This window comes from Symphalangus syndactylus, chromosome 5 (assembly GCF_028878055.3).
Source record: "Symphalangus syndactylus isolate Jambi chromosome 5, NHGRI_mSymSyn1-v2.1_pri, whole genome shotgun sequence".
Taxonomy (NCBI): Eukaryota; Metazoa; Chordata; class Mammalia; order Primates; family Hylobatidae; genus Symphalangus; species Symphalangus syndactylus.
The window spans coordinates 59511506-59525320 of NC_072427.2; the positions used below are offsets into that span (position 1 = coordinate 59511506).

Consider the following 13815-nt stretch of genomic DNA (forward strand, 5'->3'; position numbering starts at 1 on the left):
TGGTGTCACCTGAGGCCCACACCTGTTAAGTCACCGGGGCAGGTATGCATGGCAGAAGACAGTGAGGAGTGCCAGAGAGGAGCTGAGGCCTGGAGGGGGCCTCTGCGGCCAGGCTCAGCCCCGACTCTCCCCACTCCAACAGCCCTCACCGCAGCCACTGCGGCCCAATCCAAACAAAGCCCAGGCTGATGCCAACCTCACCATCAACTGTTTTTCCTCTGACTTCCTCAGTTTTGTCTAGGAAAAATCAAGGTGTCTTATCCCATCTCTAAGCTTCCAGGGGTGTGATCAGTGTCTTTTAGAATTACCTTTTACTTTTATCCAGTATTTCTTAGCTCAGTTGGCAAACTGGATATTTATGCAGCTCCATTTCACAATCCATCCCCACCAATTATTCCTGTGAAACTAACATTTTGATTTTTTTTTTTTTTTTAAAGGTTAGAGCTACTTAAAAAGGTTATGTAAACAAGTTAACTAGCAGGCCACAACTTGGGTCTGGGGTGTCAGAGAAAACATGCAAGGTGGAAGAGAATGAGGAGCTGATGGTCACCAGCTTTACCTCCTTCCAGCACCCACTCCTGCTCACACACACTCACACCCCATGGGACTCAGCCTGCAGCTTCTCCCAGCCCAAGAGCCAAACAGTGGGGAGGGGCACAGACCACACTTCCTAACAAATGAGAGGGAAGACTTGGTGCCCCATTGCTACTGCCATCACCCAGTTCCAGCCCAGCCAGGGAGCCCACTCCAAGGGCCCCTCTGCCAGTACTGCTAGAGCCCACCGAGGGCTGCCGGCACACAGCTGCAAGCTCCAGCTTTATCTACTCACGCCCTGGACACTGCCCGGAGCCCCAGCAGGTTCCACGTGTCCTTGTCACCCCAGCCCTCCTGCCCCGCAGATCCTAAGCTCAGGAGACCCTCTCCAGGCCAGGCTGCGAGGGAAGGCAGCCCCCACGGTCACCTAGGAATCAGCGCAGAGGGCAGGGCATCCTGGACTCCCCAACCCAGTTCCTGTCCGGCTGCGTAGTGGCCACACCTCTGGGAGGGGAGAAACCCCTGCCTCACCTCACTGGAGGCACTCGGACCCAGAGGCCTGAGAAAAAGCCACCTGCAGGCTCCTGGCACCTGCCAACCTGCACCTTAGGAAAACTTGTCCCACTTCAACCTGCAAAGCTCTCAGGTCATTATTTCTAAAACCACTGTCCTTTCTCGAAGAGGAAGGAAAATAGAAAAAAAAAAAAAAAAACAAAAGAAAACCAGAAAGAGGCACAGGAGGTTGAAGAAGTTTAGCCCAAAAACAAAGTGCCAGACGCAAGATGCCAAGTTTGGGGCGCTTCATCCATCGCATGCCCATTTAGGAGCTGACTGCACTCAACCACAGACTTACGTCTGGTGCCTGCCAGGTCGTATCTGAAGAGATCTGAAAAAATAAGCCTTCCTTCTGCCAGTAAATACTAAGTTCAGACCAGCAGGCCCCTCTAAGGCTCTGCTCTCCACTGGGGTACCGCAGGACAGGTCCCTCAGCGGGCGTTCCCCGCACCCTCCCTCCGCGTCGGCCCCGGGGAAAGGAAGTTCGCCCCTCGCCTGGGCTTGTCAAGGCCCGCCGCCCGACCCATGGAGCCCTGCTTGGGGACCGGGGGCCTCGATGTTCTCCTTCACCATCTGCGGCCAGATCTCCCTCCAGCAGCCTTGCCAGGCAGTGCCTGGCGTGGAGAAGGAGCCCTGGCGAGGGGCAGGTCTGCGCCGTGCCCCCAACCCGGCGCCTGCAGCCCAGGGGCAACAAGGTGTGGGGTTTTTAATTGAGAAGTTTTTCCCTCTGGGCCTTATTATACAGAGAAAGGGAAGGGGCGAAGATCCGGCCGGGCTCGGATTCTCCCGGGGAAGCGAACCCAGAGGCGACCCCAAACTCAGTAGTTACCGCCCAGCACGGGGACTTGATGCCGGCGCCAAGCGGAGCAGCGGAACGCACTAGCGGCCCGGACAGCCCAGTGAGACCCGAGCGGGCGGCCCCGCCAGACAGCGCCACTTGCCCGCGCCGAGAGTGGCCCCTCGCCGCGGTGAACCCCTCCCCGGGATGCGAAAGCCATCGCCTGGTCCCCGCCGCACCCGCCCGCCCGTCGTGGGAGGAGGATGGGCCGGTCCGAGAGGCGTAGGGCCGCCGGGCTGCACCCCTAGATCCCAGCGGCGGCCTCCCCGCAGCCCCGCCGAGTCCGGGGGGCAGCGCTCGGGAGCTCTTGGCCTGCAGCTTCCGCGCCGCCCCCCACGCGTCCGGGTCCCCGCGGCGCCGCGGGCAGCCCCAGGCTGCCGTCGCCAGCGAGTCGGGTAGCCAAGGTTCCCCAGCTTACCTGGCCACGGCGCGGGGCTGCCCCGGTCCGCCGCCGTCCTCGCCGCGCCGCCGTCTCCGTCCGGGAGGCTGCGCTCCTTGAGAGCCCGCGCCTAGCCGCACACCGCGACTGCTAATTAGCCCAGAAGCTGAATAGCGGCGGGGACGCGTCCCAAGCGGAGTACGGAAAGCACGCAGGGCCGCCGCTACCTGGCGCACGCGCACTGAGCTGCCGCTGCCGAGCCCGCGCCCAGGTCCTCGCCGCTTTACCTTACCCGCTCTTGGATCACTGGGGCAGGGAAACGCTTTCCGGCGGCACCGCGCGCGGGGAAGAGAGGGAAGAAAAAGATGCGTCCGTGCCGGGCGTTCGTGAGGCCCTGCGCCCCCTGGCTCCGGCACTGGGACATCGGCAGGGCGGGCGGGTGCACCCAGGACCCGGGTCCAGCCGGGAGGATCTCCGGGACCGGGGCTGGAACCCAGACGCTGGACGGCTCAGCGCCCCGAACGTCCCGGGCCCTAGGAAGCACACAGATGCCCGAGGCACGTCCCGGCCTTGCTGGCTGGGGAGCTGCAGGGGTCTGGTCTCGCGGGTAAAGCCGGTGAACGCGAGGCTCCGCACCCTGCCCCGGCCGCGGCGCTGCGCCCTGCTCGCTGGGCCCCGCGCAGCTGTAAGCGGGGACCTTAGAGCGAGGAACCCTCGGGGATCGCGGCCTCCGAAAGCCCCATCGGGCAGAGGAGGCCCCCTGCTGCCTCCCCACCGCAGCACCCCTAGGCGCATGCTAGACTCCAAGTCTTCCCTGCCAGTCCCCAGTAACCACCCTAGCACCCCATTTCTGTTACTCTGCTGCTTTAGCTCCCAGCCCCACGGCCTCACTCCAGGCCTTTCTCTTCTTGCTGTCCTGAATGGAGAGGACCCTGACCTCCGCGGGGCCCTGGGGAGCACACCACACTCCCAGACACTCACACACATTCCCAGGGGAGCCAGTCTTCCGCCCCCACAGCGCGAGAAATCCCCTGGAGGCCCTCGGCGAAGGTCGTGCTGGAGACTCCGGTGTCACCTTCGGCCCTCTGGCCCTTTCATGAGTCCCAGGTAGATGTGGTAAGCCGTGAGAGATGCACAAGGTGCCTCGTCTATGCAGAGCGGGACCTCAGCTGCCTCCCTCCCCCAAATCCTGGTGATTTGCCCTCGTTTTCTTTTGTCCTTGTGGCTGGACTAGGCGAAGCTGTGGCATGGGAAGTTCTGAAGATGGGGGGCACAGAAGGACAGGGGGCCTGGGGGGTGAGGAGAGCCCATCTTCCTGCTGCCCTGAGGGCCTGACCTGAGACCCTGAGGAGAACGGGCTGGGGAAAGCCAAATCCTGAGCTGCATTAGGGTTAGATAGTGTGCACTTGGCCTCTGCACACCCTGAGCCTGAGTTAGGACAGCAGCTGTGAAATGAATGAGATTCAAGATGGGGTCTGATAAATCACATTTATATCCTCTTCTTCCATTCAACTAATGGATCAGTGTTTTTAAAAGTCTAAGCCACATAACAAAGAGGGCAGAAGGAAGTCGTTAGCAGATGAACGATTTCATCTGGAAGATGAATAGGATTTAGAGATCTGTGGGATAGATTCGAGGGCACAAGCCCAGAAAATACGAAGACGGTCTGGAGCCGGGGTGGGGGGGCTGACCTGTCTGCCTGTGAGAACCTCAGGGAGCCTCCAGGCTCCAGTGCAGGTATCACAGAGGGCAAAGTGGAAATGGGACTGGAACAGGTAGAATAGATGGAGACCCAGTACGGACAATTAATGCCCCTTCCCCCAAATCATGGATGCAGCCAGTCACTTACCCCAAAGAAAAAAATCAGGGTTTCTCTCCAAAGAGAGTTGTGTACACTGCCTAGTGAGAGTGGGTGCTGCTGGTGTAGTTGTCGGTCCTCTGGAGGAAGCCTCCCTACCATGGCATTTAAACGTCCACCAGTGTAATGACTGGCTCCCACTCTAAGCTTTCCCCACATGCACATAACCGCCATCAGCCTGTCCATAAAACTCTTAGATATGAAAGGAGAGGACGCCTATTTAATAAATGGTGCTGGGAAAACTGGCTAGCCATATGTACAAAGCTGAAACTGGATCCCTTCCTTACAGCTTGTACAAATATTAATTCAGGATGGATTAAAGACTTAAATGTTAGACCTAAAACCATAAACAGCCTAGAAGAAAACCTAGGCAATACCATTCAGGACATAGACATGAGCGAGGACTTCATGACTAAAACACCAAAAGCAATGTCAACAAAAGCCAAAATAGACAAATGGGATCTAATTAAACTAAAGAGCTTCTGCACAGCAAAAGAAACTACCATCAGAGTGAACAGGCAACCTACAGAATGGGAGAAAATTTTTGCAATCTACCCATCTGACAAAGGGCTAATATCCAGAATCTACAAATAAATAAATTTACAAGAAAAAAATCAACCCCATCAAAAAGCGGGCGAAGGATATGAACAGACACTTCTCAAAAGAAGACATTTATGCAGCCAACAGACACATGAAAAAATGCTCATCATCACTGGCCATCAGAGAAATGCAAATCAAAACCACAATGACATACCATCTCACGCCAGTTAGAATGGCGATCATTAAAAAGTCAGGAAACAACCGGTGCTGGAGAGGGTGTGGAGAAATAGGAACACTTTTACACTGTTGGTGGGAGTGTAAACTAGTTCAACCATTGTGGAAGACAGTGTGGTGATTCCTCAAGGATCTAGAACTAGAAATACCATTTGACCCAATGATCTCATTACTGAGTATATACCCAAAGCATTATAAATCATGCTGCTATAAAGACACATGCACACGTATGTTTATTGCAGTACAATTCACAATAGCGAAGACTTGGAACCAACCCAGATGTCCATCAATGATAGACTGGATTAAGAAAATGTGGCACATATACACCATGGAATACTAGGCAGCAATAAAAAAGGATAAGTTCATGTCCTTTCTAGGGACATGGATGAAGCTGCAAACCATCATTCTCAGCAAACTATCGCAAGGACAGAAAACCAAACACCACATGTTCTCACTCATAGGTGGGAATTGAACAGTGAGAACATTTGGACACAGGGTGGGGAACATCACACACCGGGGCCTGTCATGGGGTGGGGGGAGGGGGGAGGGATAACATTAGGAGATATACCTAATGTAAATGACAAGTTAATGGGTGCAGCACACCAACATGGCACATGTATACATATGTAACAAACCTGCAAGGTAATGGGTACAGCATACCAACATGGCACATGTGTACATATGTAACAAACCTGCAAGGTAATGGGTACAGCATACCAACATGGCACATGTGTACATATGTAACAAACCTGCAAGGTAATGAGTGCAGCACACCAACATGGCACATGTGTACATATGTAACAAACCTGCATGTTGTGCACATGTACCCTAGAACTTAAAGTATAAAAAAAAAAAAAAGAATGTATCCTTATCCAGTTGCCATTTTGAAGCTGCATTTGCTTGTCCAACACTGGCTTTCAGTTTAAGAGATCTGTACCTAAAAAGTTAACAAAACAAATGCTATACTTATGACAGTGCATATGCTGTACTGAGAATGGTTAGGTGCTGTCGCATTTTATAGAAAAGATGTTGTACTGATTTAGTTCAATACTGACTAACAAATCTAACCTTTTATTTGTAAGATAGTCTTCAGGACAGCATCAACAGATGTAGTAAGTAAAAGATCATATATGGATCATTTCACTTTTGATCCAGTCAAATATAAACAAAACTTAACCATTTTTTCACAGAATAAGTAATAGCTACCATTTGCTTTGTGTCTTCTACATGCCAAGCCTAACAATGGGCACCTTTGCCTAAATTAGTTCATTTTCTCCCTTTTACCAACCCCGTGAAATAGACATATCTTCCTCATTTTACGTATGAGAAAACTGCAGCACTGACAAGTAGAAGAATCTGAGTTCATTTTTTTTTTTTTTAATTTTTTTTTTTTTGAGATGGAGTCTCGCTCTGTCACCCAGGCTGGAGTGCAGTGGTGTGATCTCGGCTCACTGCAAGCTCCACCTCCCGGGTTCACGGCATTCTCCTGCCTCTTGAGTAACTGGGACTACAGGCGCCCGCCACCACGCCCGGCTAATTTTTTGTATTTTTAATAGAGACAGGGTTTCACTGTGTTATCCAGGATGGTCTCGATCTCCTGACCACGTGATGCACCTGCCTCGGCCTCCCAAAGTGCTGGGATTACAGGCGTGAGCCACCACAGCCGACATGAGTGCATTCTTAAGTTTAAAGTCTGTAGGTTAAAATTAATTCTACCTATTTCCAAAACTTGTGACTGAGCTCCACCTCCTGGGTTCATGCCATTCTCCTGCCTCAGTCTCTCGAGTGACTCACCTCAATAATCTACTATAAACAATAAGCTTCCACTGTTCTTCACCTCTTCTTTCTTTAAGTGAAGGTTCCATCAAAGAAACACCTTGGAAGCTGAACATTTAAAAATTTATTATACTCTGAGCTAGTCCTGATGAATAAGAACGAGACCATCCCTACTTTAGACATATTTTCTCAAAACATATTAAAATACGACTTGTTGAAGGATAATATATTTTAGTTAAACAATTGCCACTTAATTCACAGACTGTAAGTATATATTTTTTTACCTACTGAATGCATTTTGTTTTTAGTCTAACGTATTAGAATTTCTTTTGAAATGCTGAAGCTCTGTAGGCTGTTTCTCAGGCATTCCTGGTCTTTCTGTGTCTTTGGTTGCCATCCAGTGGCAGCAGCTATATACTGCAGTTGAGTAACAGAAAAGAGAAACCCTCTACTTTCCAAGCTGTGTTTTCTCATTCAAAAGTGAACAATAGGTGTATTAGTCCATTTTCACACTGCTATAAAGAAATACCCGAAACTGGGCCATTTATAAAGGAAAGAGGTTTAATTGACCCACAGTTCTGCATGGCTGGGGAGGCTTCAGGAAACTTACAATCATGGCAGAAGGCAAAAGGGAAGCAAGGACCTTCTTCGCACGGCGTCAGCAATGAGAGGGAAGAGCAGGGGAGCCCGCCACTTATAAAACCATCAGATCCCATGAGAACTCACCTACTACCGTGAAAACAGCATGAGGAAACACTATCACGAGAACCCCCATGATCCAATCACCTCCCACCAGGTCCCTCCTGTGACACATGGGGATTACATTTTGAGATGAGATTTGGACAGGGACACAGAGCCAAACCAAATCAGTAGGTATTAATTTTGTGTACCTAATTTATGAAACTTTTAGCCTAAAATTAGTTCAGTATTTTCCCTTTTGCCAACCCTATGAAGTAAGTGTGTTTTCCTCATTTTATGTGAGAAAACTGCAGCACAGATAAGTAAAAGAATCTACTCTAGTTTCTATAATTATTAAGTTTCAGGGTTATAGGTTAAAAATTCTGTTTATTTCCAAAACAGATGCCTTTCTTAAGGAAAGCATCACACAGATAAAATAAATAAAAGGTAATATGTCTTACGTTTCTTTCATCAAGAAAAATGAAAGTTTTTTTCCTAACGTTTATTCTGTTTGTGGCATTGATTTTGAAAAAAATAAATTTGAATTAGAAACATAATACAATTTGAAGACAAAATTTAAGGATAATATGAAATTATATGCACTTGGTGAAGTAAAACTTTTGTCCCCACTGAGTCCAATGAAGATACACACGTCTATATACTGACAAAAGACAGTTCTGCCTAAATTTAAAAAAAACAGTTTTTATTTTTATTTTATTTATTTATTTATTCATTTTGAGATGGAGTCTCACTCTGTGGCTCAGGCCAAAGTGCAGTGGTGCGATCTTGGCTCACTGCAACTTCCTTCTCCTGGGTTCAAGTGATTCTCGTGCCTCAGCCTCCTGAGTCATAGGCACATGCCACCACACCCGGCTAATTTTTGTATTTTTTTTTCTTTTAGTAGAGATGGAGTTTCACCATATTGGCGAGACTGGTCTTGAACTCCTGACCTCAAGTGATCCACCTACCATGGCCTCACAAAGTGCTGGGATTATAGGTGTGAGCTACCGTGCTTGACTATTTTTTGTCAGAAAGTATATAACCAACATTTTCCCCTTCAGAAAATCATTAAAGTATTTGTGTTAAAAGTTCTGCTAAAGTCAATAATTAGCACGTCTGTATCTCAGTGATTAATGCTGTCAAATCAAATGCTAGCTTTCCCACATTTTTCTCAAATATGATTTCTTACCAATGGCGGGGTGTGGGCGAGTTAGTATAAAGGTCCTAAAAGAGAATTTATAATCATAAATGTATTTAGATGATGTCTTCCCAGATGGACAAATTTTAGTCTGTAGTGTGGATAAAATTTTTAGGAAGTACTTTAAAGCAGAGACATATTAGAAACTATGAGACATATTAAATCAGAGACAGATTAGAAACTCTGTGAACAGAGGTGAGAAACAGGTACTGCCATAAAAGAAAATGAGGTTTATTTAAGCCACTAAAAGTAAAGGATATAAAATGGACAATCCTGATAGTTAAAAAGTTTAGTGTTCATCCACCGGGACCTGTCATGGGGTGAGGGGATGAGGGAGGGATAGCATTAGAAGAAATACCTAATGTAAACGATGAGTTAATGGGTGCAGCTAACCAACATGGCACATGTATACATATGTAACAAACCTGCGCATTGTGCACATGTACCCTAGAACTTAAAGTATATATAAAAAATAGTTTAGTGCTCATCTATTCAAAACAGAGTATAATTTTATTTGAGATTGTCTTTATTTAAGTTTGAAGATTAAAAAAATTGGTATCAAAAGAATTATTTGAAAAATATTCTTCATCTGAGTAAAAAGTCCTGTGTCTCTGGGTAGATATTAATCTTATTCCAGTTGATTTAACAAGTTGTAAACTGGGGAGTGGGAGGAATAAAGCAGGAAAAAGTCATCCCACTTAAAATTACCTATTTGATTAGGATGTCAGAGAGTAGTTGATTCACTATACTACGGTTATAGCCATATATGATTTTTAGTTTAATTTTGAATTCAAAGGTTGGCAATAACCAGATCAGAAAATGTATCATGTGTTGCCGAACATTCAGAAGTTGCTTTCACCTCACACTGCTCTACCGAAACTTCTTTGTTTAATGTCACCAGTGACTTCTGCATTGCTAAGCCCAGTGGTGGTTACTTGAGTATCTTTTTATTTGGCCTAGCAGCAGCATTTGACGCTTTTTATTTCTCCCTGTTTTTCGGTACGTTTCTTCTCGTGGCTGCACGGATTCCACATTCTCTTGGTTGTGATTCTTTCTCACTGGTCATCTTTCCTAACCTCCATTGTTAATTTCTCCCCTTCTCTTCGCCATCTTTAATATTGGTGCACCTGAGGGCCCAGGCTCTGGTTCTGTTCTCTTCTCTTAGAAACCCTTTGAAGCAGGCTTTCTAAACCATGGCTCTGCTGACATTTTGGGTCAGACAATTCTTTATATGTGGGGCTATCCTGTGCATTGTAGGATGTTCAGCAGTATCCCTGGTCTCTAATAGCCTCTACCTATTAGATACCACTAGTAATTCATTCCCCAACTGTGACAACCAAAAATGTCTTCAGACATTGCCAGCTGTCCCCTGGGGAAAAACAATTGCCTTCAGCTGAAAACCACTGACATACTCTTTGCAATCTTGGGGATATCATTCAGACTTACGCCTTTAAATACATCAATATGATACTGATTAACATATTTATTTTATGAACCCAGTCTTTCACAAATTTCAGGCTTGTATATCCAACTGCTTACTTGGCATATTCAGCTCAATGTCTATAAATATCTGAAACTTCAGATGTTCAAAACAAAACTGATCTTCTCTCCTAAACCCTTGATCTCAGTCATTAACACATTTTTATGCTAATTCCAGCTTTCTGTTCCCCAGACTCAAAATCTTGTCTTCAATCTTGACTTTTCACCTTATCCACATTCCACATTAATCTGCATTCAGCCCATCTGCACAGATCTTCTAAATACATTCAAAATGCAGCCATCTTTCACCCCGGTGTGGTACACTATCATCTCCCTCTGGGATTTCTGAATTTTTTGTTGAGATTCCATCGTTAATTTCAACTGCTCTCCCTGCTTCCACCCTTGCTTCTCTGCTCCTCCCCCTGCCCTGTATAATCTATTCCTAACAAAGCGGAAATCTGTTTCAGGTCCGTCACCCTCTACTACAATGATTCAAAGTCACTTCCTTCCTCCCTCCCTCCCTTCCTTCCTTCCTTCCTTCCTTCCTTCCTTCCTTCCTTCCTTCCTTCCTTTCCTAATAAAGCGGAAATCTGTGTCAGGTCCATCACCCTCTACTACAATAATTCAAAGTCAGTTCATCCTTTCTTCTTTCCTTCCTTCCTTCCTTCCTTCCTTCCTTCCTTCCTTCCTTCCTTCTTTCCTTCCTTCCTTCTTTTCTTTCTTTTTTTCTTTCTTTTCTTTTCTTTCTTTTTTTTTTTTGACAGAGTCTCGCTTTGTCGTCCAGGCTGGAGTGCAGTGGTATGATCTCGGCCCACCACAACCTCTGCCTCCTGGGTTCAAGTGATTCTCCTGCCTCAGCCTCCTGAGTAGCTGGGATTACAGGCGCCTGCCACCACTCCTGGCTAGTTTTTGTATTTTTAGTAGAGACAGGGTTTCACCATGTTGGTCAGGCTGGTCTCGAACTCCTGACCTTGTGATGCACCCGCTTTGGCCTCCCAAAGTGCTGGGATTACAGGTGTGAGCCACCCAAGCCTGGCCCCACAGTTTTTCTATTTCTCAGAATAAACTTGAAAGCCTTAGGATGGCCTAATAAGTCCTGCAGTACTTGGTTCCCAGTGACCTCTCTGATCAGCTTCCCTCCTGCTCTCCCTTCCTTACTCACTTTGCCTTTTTGCTACCTGTACATCTTTTTGAGAGTGTCTATGTGATTTTTTTAATGAGGTTTTTATTGATTGTTGAAAGGTTTTTATATACATTAAATATATGTTTAAAAAACCATTTCTCTAGGTTTGTGGCTTGCTTTTTCACTTTGTGTATGTGTTATGTTTTTCATATCGTGATTGAGAATTTTTACCATACCAATGGTCATAAATATTTCTCCTATATCTTTTTTTTTTTTAATCTTTTTTTTGAGACCGAGTTTCGCTCATGTTGCCCAGGCTGAAGTGCAGTGGCGCGATCTCGGCTCACCGCAATTTCCGCCTCCCGGGTTCAAGCGATTCTTCTGCCTCAGCCTTCCTGAGTAGCTGGGATTACAGGCATGTGCCACCACGCCCAGCTAATTTTGTATTTTTAGTAGAGACAGGGTTTCTCCATGTTGGTTATTTCTCTTATATCTTATTCTGGAAATTTTTCTTCTTTATAATATTTATGTCAAGAATCCGTTTCAAATTATGTGTTATATACAATGTGAATTAAGGATTGAAGTTCATTTGCTTTTACATTTGATTATTTCGTTGCTTAGGGGAGAAATTATCTCCTAATAATATTGGGTCTATTTTTTTTTTTTCTTTTTCTTGAGACGGAGTCTTGCTCTGTCACCCAGGCTGGAGTGCAGTGGCACGATCTCGGCTCACTGCAAGCTCTGCCTCCCGGGTTCACGCCATTCTCCTGCCTCAGCCTCCCGAGTAGCTGGGACTGCAGGCGCCCGCTGCCACACCCGGCTAATTTTTTGTATTTTTAGTAGAGACAGAGTTTCACCGTGTTAGCCAGGATGGTCTCGAACTCCTGACCTCGTGATCCGCCCACCTCGGCTTCCCAAAGTGCTGGGATTACAGGCATGAGCCACCATGCCCGGCCAATATTGGGTCTTTCAATTTATAAATGCTTCTCCATTTATTAGGGTTTTCATCATTCTTTCTTAGCAATGTTTTGAAGTTTTCAGTCCGCAGGTCTGGCACATCTTTTGTTACATTTATCCATAAGTGTTTCTCTTTTTTTTTTTTTTTTTGAGGCTATTGCAAATGGTACAATTACTTTTATTTCAATTTCCAATTGTTCATTACTAGTGTATAGAAATATGACTAATGTGTTTATGTTGATCCTACAAAATTGCTAAAGTTTCTAATTAGTTTTAATGTCTCCTTTTTAGATTCTATAGGATTTTCTATGTAGACAATCATATTGTCTGTAAATAAAGACAGTTTTGCATTTGCTGTCTACTCTGAATGGCATTTATTAATTTTTCTTGTTATTTTGAACTATTTAGAACATCAACTAAATGTTGAATAGAAGTGTTTAGAGTTGACATTTTTGTCTGACTTTTGATTTTAAGGGGAAATCATTTAGTTTTTAATCTCTAGCTGCAATGTCATATATGTGGTCTCATATGAGCCCTTTATGAGATTCTTAGTTTGCTTAGAGTTTTTATTATGAATAGATTTGGGATTTTTTCAGATGCTTTCTCTGTATCTGAGACGATCATATGTTTTTAAAATTTGTTAATATGATGAATTACATTGATTGGTTTATGAATGAACCAACTTTGCATTCCTAGGATAAATGCAACTTGATTTTGATGTCAACATTTAAATAATACACTCAGCGCTAAAGAAAGTAGGGGGAGAAATAAGTTCTCCAACACTGCTGATTGGGATGTAAAGAGGCAAGACATTTTTGTAAGACAGTTTTGCCTGTGTATCAAATGGCTTACACATATTGGCATCATCTCATCCAGCAATTCTGTTTCAAGAAATTGTAAGGGAAAAAATCAACTGCGAATAAATATTTATAAACATGTATATTTATGTAAAATGATGAAAAACAGAGATGTAATTTTTCAATAACAGAAGAGGGCTTAAATAAGTGACAGAGAAATGTCATTAACATTCTATCATTTTGCAATGATAAATTAAATGTAAATTAAATGACAGTACTTACATTTAAAATCACATGTATAATATGATCCCCTTTATATAATAAGCATGCATATATTTATGCATAAAAGGAACACTGTAGAATTTGCCGGCTAATTTTAACCATTTTTATCTCCTGAGGGTGAGAGCTTTTTTTTAAATCTATAATTTCTAATCTGTATTTGTACGTTTCAATTCTTTCCAATAAAAATGCATGCCTTAGACTACTTGGCCTGCTATAACAAAGTATCATTGACTGGGTGACTTAAAACAACAAATGTTTATTTCTCACAGTTTTGGAAGCAGGGCATTCCAAGAACAAGGTGCTGACATGTTTAGTCTGTAGTGAGGGCCTTCTTCCTGGTTTAAAAAGGCTGCCTTCTTGCTGTATCCTAATATGGTCATGATAGACTGATGTCTTATTTCTTCCTCTTTTTATAAGGACATTAATCCCATCACGAGGGACCCACTCTCATGACCTAATCTAACCCTAATTACTTCCCTAAGTCCTCACCTTTAAGTCCATCAGTTTGGGGATTAGGGCTTCAACAAATGAATACTGGGGAGACATAAACATTCAATTTGCAGCAATGCACTTTTTTTTGCATTGGG

The 13815-nt window shown here is 45.2% G+C and overlaps 1 protein-coding gene across 1 annotated transcript in view; it reads right to left on the reverse strand.

Moving 5' to 3' along the window:
* LOC129482589 (uncharacterized) overlaps positions 1-2456 on the reverse strand; it is a 32098-nt gene extending 29642 nt beyond the window's left edge. The window contains 1 exon segment of the mRNA XM_063639066.1: positions 2346-2456. The gene's annotated coding sequence lies outside the window, so the exon portion shown is untranslated.
* Between the last annotated feature and the right edge of the window lie 11359 nt (positions 2457-13815).